Genomic DNA, 6,293 nt, shown 5'->3' with positions numbered 1-6,293 from the left:
AAATAGTTTGTAAAGTGGGTCTGAGGTTTTCTGGTGGCCCCGGGGTTCCCAGTCCGACACTGATAATACCCATTTCTCATGTGTTACCGAAATCCTTACATGAAGTAAAAGGTTGCCCCATAGGGGCAGGGGTCGGGCTCTCAGTGAAGGCTTGTGGCAGTACGTGGGCAAACTCCTGATACCCCTCGTGGTACGGTCACCCACTGTTTCAAGGGACACTACAATGTGCAGTAACAAATGTTTAGATTTGGAATGGAGATCAACTTACCGTCACAATGTCGCAGCTCTATATTCCTCCATAGATCCCAGTGTAGGTCTCCAATCCACTTCATTTTGGCTCAGACAGGGGGGTCATTTCTCTGCCAATCAGAGCGAGTTTATCATGCAAGCGGTACATTGGTTGTTACTGACTACTTTCTTTTTAATGGCCATTACTATCTCCAGAGACGAGGGGCCGCCATGGGCGCTTCATTTGCCCCAACCTATGCCAACCTCTTCGTGGGTTGGTGGGAGAGATCAGAATCCGTTTCGTGGGCGTATTATACGATTTTCCCGCTATATAGATGATTGTATTGGGGTGTGGGATAGCGATGAGATTTCTCTACAGCGGTTTGTTGAACACTGTAATTCGGCCATTGAAGGTATTAAGTTCACTTATGAAACAAGTGGGGATGAGATCCCTGTGAGATCCCCTTCTTGGATGTAGCGTTTTGTGTACAAAATAACCGGCTAGTAACAGATTTGTACCGTAACCCTATAACGGGTAATACACTGTTACATGCGGAGAGTGGCACCCCCAGAACTGTGTGTGAGGGACCCCAGTGGGACCATTTCTACGGCTTAGACTCATATGTTCCTCCTGGGGTTCCTTCCATAACCATAACCATAACGGGTAACACACTGTTACATGCGGAGAGTGGCACCCCCAGAACTGTGTGTGAGGGACCCCAGTGGGACCATTTCTACGGCTTAGACTCATATGTTCCTCCTGGGGTTCCTTCCATAACCATAACCATAACGGGTAACACACTGTTACATGCGGAGAGTGGCACCCCCAGAACTGTGTGTGAGGGACCCCAGTGGGACCATTTCTACGGCTTAGACCCATATGTACCTCCTGGGGTTCCTTCCATAACCAGGCCATGCAACTGTGGGGCAGATTTGTACCAAGGGGTTATGATATCAAGAGCATCAATACAGCCTATGAGAGGGCAGTTGCTACCTGTAGGTCTGACTTACCTAATGGCAAATCCCAGGATAAAGCACGTCCAAGTGATAAGGCTAAATGTAATAATAAGTACAACACTAGGGTTTGCTTGACCTTTGGAAGGGGAGTTTTTGAAATACAAAAAAGTGTCCGTAAACATTGGGGGGTCTTATTACAAGATCCAGATCTATGTAAGGTCTTACATGAGAGACCCCGATTTATTTTCAAAAGGGGCAGAAATGTGGCCAAACAGGGGGCGGCATGGGTGCGTTATAGGGGTACCTACAGGTGTGGTAGGTGCAAAGCCTGCAGCCTAATCAAGTATCCAAAACCTTTATGAGCTCCAGCACGGGGTGCATTCATCAGATCCCCCAATACTTTAACTGTCAGACAAAGGGGGGGGTTTATTTAGCCACATGTGAGTGCGGAGCCCAGTGTGTAGGCAATCCGGGGGGCACGCTTTCTGCAACATATGCAGCGCCACAAAGGGGGGATCCCAGCTCCGCCGTAGCCAAGCATGCCACTGAAGCGCACAGTAAGCGCTGTATGATCCCCTTCCATTGATAAACCCACACTGTCAGCCAGGCGGCAATTGGATAAAAAGCTCTCAGAGAGGGAAGTGTATTGGATATATTGGATATATTGGATATATTGGATATATTGGATATATTGGATATATTGGATATATTGGATGTATTGGATGTATTGGATATATTGGATATATTGGATATATTGGATGTATTGGATATATTGGATATATTGGATATATTGGATGTATTGGATATATTGGATGTATTGGATATATTGGATATATTGGATGTATTGGATGTATTGGATATATTGGATATATTGGATATATTGGATGTATTGGATGTATTGGATATATTGGATATATTGGATGTATTGGATATATTGGATATATTGGATATATTGGATATATTGGATGTATTGGATATATTGGATGTATTGGATATATTGGATATATTGGATGTATTGGATGTATTGGATGTATTGGATGTATTGGATGTATTGGATGTATTGGATGTATTGGATGTATTGGATGTATTGGATGTATTGGATGTATTGGATATATTGGATGTATTGGATGTATTGGATGTATTGGATGTATTGGATATATTGGATATATTGGATATATTGGATGTATTGGATGTATTGGATGTATTGGATGTATTGGATGTATTGGATGTATTGGATATATTGGATATATTGGATGTATTGGATGTATTGGATGTATTGGATGTATTGGATGTATTGGATATATTGGATGTATTGGATGTATTGGATGTATTGGATGTATTGGATATATTGGATATATTGGATATATTGGATGTATTGGATATATTGGATATATTGGATTATTGGATGTTATTGGATATATTGGATGTATTGGGATTGTAATTGGATGTATTGGGATGATATTGGATGTATTGGATGTATTGGATGTATTGGATGTTATTGGATGTATTGGATGTATTGGATATATTGGATGTATTGGAATATATTGGATATATTGGATGTATTGATGTATTGGATATATTGGATATATTGGAGTATTGGATGTATTGGATAGTGGATGTATTGGATGTATTGGATGTATTGGATGTATGGAGTATGGATGTATTGGATGTATTGGATATATTGGATGTATTGGATGTATTGGATGTATTGGATATATTGGATATATTGGATATATTGGATGTATTGGATATATTGGATGTATTGGATGTATTGGATGTATTGGATGTATTGGATGTATTGGATGTATTGGATGTATTGGATATATTGGATATATTGGATATATTGGATATATTGGATGTATTGGATGTATTGGATGTATTGGATATATTGGATGTATTGGATGTATTGGATGTATTGGATGTATTGGATGTATTGGATATATTGGATATATTGGATATATTGGATATATTGGATATATTGGATATATTGGATGTATTGGATGTATTGGATGTATTGGATGTATTGGATGTATTGGATTGGATATTGGATATATTGGATATATTGGATGTATTGGATGTATTGGATGTATGATTATTGGATATATTGGATATATTGGATATATTGGATGTATTGGATGTATTGGATGTATTGGATATATTGGATATATTGGATATATTGGATGTATTGGATGTATTGGATGTATTGGATATATTGGATATATTGGATATATTGGATGTATTGGATGTATTGGATGTATTGGATATATTGGATATATTGGATATATTGGATGTATTGGATGTATTGGATGTATTGGATATATTGGATATATTGGATGTATTGGATGTATTGGATGTATTGGATGTATTGGATATATTGATATATTGGGATATATTGGGATGTATTGGATGTATTGGATGTATTGGAATGGATATATTGGATATATTGGATGTATTGGATGTGATGTTGGAATGGATATTGGATGTATGATTGGATATATTGGATATATTGGATGTATTGGATGTATTGGATGTATTGGATATATTGGATATATTGGATATATTGGATGTATTGGATGTATTGGATGTATTGGATGTATTGGATGTATTGGATGTATTGGATATATTGGATATACTGAAATCCACTGAAGGTTTTGGGGGGCTAAATAGGGAGTGGGAGGTTTCTTGCTAATCTTGCTACCCCTCTTTATTTACTTTGTGCTATTTTTGTTATTAGTTGCTAATTGTTTGTTGTTGCTAATATGGCGGCTATAATGAGTACCTGGCGTATAGGGATGGGATAGTTGACATAACGTTTCTGTGCGTTACTGTTATTGTCGATGATCCAGTGATGGGCATGGTGCCTGTTGTGACTGCTTGGATGAGGCATATATGCCTAGATATAAACATATTATAGGATGAAATACACAATATAAGGAATGAAATACATCTGGGGAGAGAATCAGGATATATTGTATCTATATTGGAGTTCATGGGAAAGGTGGCAGATAGCCGCCATGCCAACTGAGACCTATAATGGTTTTATTGATGTTTATATGTAAAATTGTATATCCATTCTATGTGTATCATAGACTTGGTACCTTGGGGGTTAAAGCGCACCTTTGGGGGTGGGTCTCACTTGTGTATTTAAGGTACTGGTGGGTGTGGAATACCTGTTATAACTTCTGAAGAAGTGGCAGCAGGCCACGAAACGCGTTAAGCTGATGGTTTAGTTTTGCAACGTTTTTAATGGAGACAAGAAATAAAGAATTTTTTATTGAAAAGCAGTCCTGGCGTGCTCCATCCATCAATACATTTTTCAAGCTGATACTCTGGGCTGCTGAGCTGACACTCTGGGCTGCTAAGTTGACACTCTGGGCTGCTAAGTTGACACTCTGGGCTGCTAAGTTGACACTCTGGGCTGCTGAGCTGACACTCTGGGCTGCTGAGCTGACACTCTGGGCTGCTGAGCTGACACTCTGGGCTGCTGAGCTGACACTCTGGGCTGCTAAGTTGACACTCTGGGCTGCTGGGCTGACACTCTGGGCTGCTGAGCTGACACTCTTTGGCTGCTAAGTTGACACTCTGGGCTGCTGAGCTGACACTCTGGGCTGCTGAGCTGACACTCTGGGCTGCTGAGCTGACACTCTGGGCTGCTAAGTTGACACTCTGGGCTGCTGGGCTGACACTCTGGGCTGCTAAGTTGACACTCTGGGCTGCTAAGTTGACACTCTGGGCTGCTGAGCTGACACTCTGGGCTGCTAAGTTGACACTCTGGAGTGCTGGGCTGATACTCTGGGCTGCTGAGCTGACACTCTGGGCTGCTAAGTTGACACTCTGGGCTGCTGAGCTGACACTCTGGGCTGCTAAGTTGACACTCTGGGCTGCTGGGCTGACACTCTGGGCTGCTAAGTTGACACTCTGGGCTGCTGGGCTGACCCCCTGTTTGCCCCCAATTCACTGGCCCCAGCAGGGCAATCAGACCAACCCCTCCGCCACCCTTGTGCCATGCCAAAGACCTTGTATTTTCTCACCTGTAACAGAAGTGATTGGCTGTAACAAATCAGGTCTCAGGCAGCCAATCCTGTGGGCAGTTCCTACTGATGAGCTGGCTGGGAGCTGATAGGTTACTGGGGGCAGTTCCTATTGCTGAGCTGGCTGGGAGCTGATAGGTTACTGGGGGCAGTTCCTATTGATGAGCTGGCTGGGAGCTGATAGGTTACTGGGGGCAGTTCCTATTGCTGAGCTGGCTGGGAGCTGATAGGTTACTGGGGGCAGTTCCTATTGCTGAGCTGGCTGGGAGCTGATAGGTTGCTGGGGGCAGTTCTATTGATGAGCTGGCTGGGAGCTGATAGGTTGCTGGGGGCAGTTTCCTATTGATGAGCTGGCTGGGAGCTATAGGTTACTGGGGGCAGTTCCTATTGATGAGCTGGCTGGGAGCTGATAGGGTACTGGGGGGCTAGTTCCTATTGCTGAGCTGGCTGGGAGCTGATAGGTTGCTGGGGGCAGTTCCTATTGATGAGCTGGCTGGGAGCTGATAGGTTGCTGGGGGCAGTTCCTATTGATGAGCTGGCTGGGAGCTGATAGGTTGCTGGGGCAGTTCCTATTGATGAGCTGGCTGGGAGCTGATAGGTTACTGGGGGCAGTTCCTATTGCTGAGCTGGCTGGGAGCTGATAGGTTGCTGGGGGCAGTTCCTATTGCTGAGCTGGCTGGGAGCTGATAGGTTGCTGGGGGCAGTTCCTATTGATGAGCTGGCTGGGAGCTGATAGGTTGCTGGGGGCAGTTCCTATTGATGAGCTGGCTGGGAGCTGATAGGTTGCTGGGGGCAGTTCCTATTGATGAGCTGGCTGGGAGCTGATAGGTTGTGGGGGCAGTTCCTATTGATGAGCTGGCTGGGAGCTGATAGGTTGCTGGGGGCAGTTCCTATTGCTGAGCTGGCTGGGAGCTGATAGGTTGCTGGGGGCAGTTCCTATTGATGAGCTGGCTGGGAGCTGATAGGTTGCTGGGGGCAGTTCCTATTGATGAGCTGGCTGGGAGCTGATAGGTTGCTGGGGGCAGTTCCTAATGCTGAGCTGGCTGGGAGCTGATAGGTTGCTGGGGGCAGTTCCTA

This window comes from Xenopus tropicalis, chromosome 2 (genome assembly GCF_000004195.4).
Source record: "Xenopus tropicalis strain Nigerian chromosome 2, UCB_Xtro_10.0, whole genome shotgun sequence".
Classification (NCBI taxonomy): domain Eukaryota; kingdom Metazoa; phylum Chordata; class Amphibia; order Anura; family Pipidae; genus Xenopus; species Xenopus tropicalis.
The sequence above is the reverse complement of the archived record's forward strand: the minus strand, read 5'-3'. Positions refer to the sequence as shown.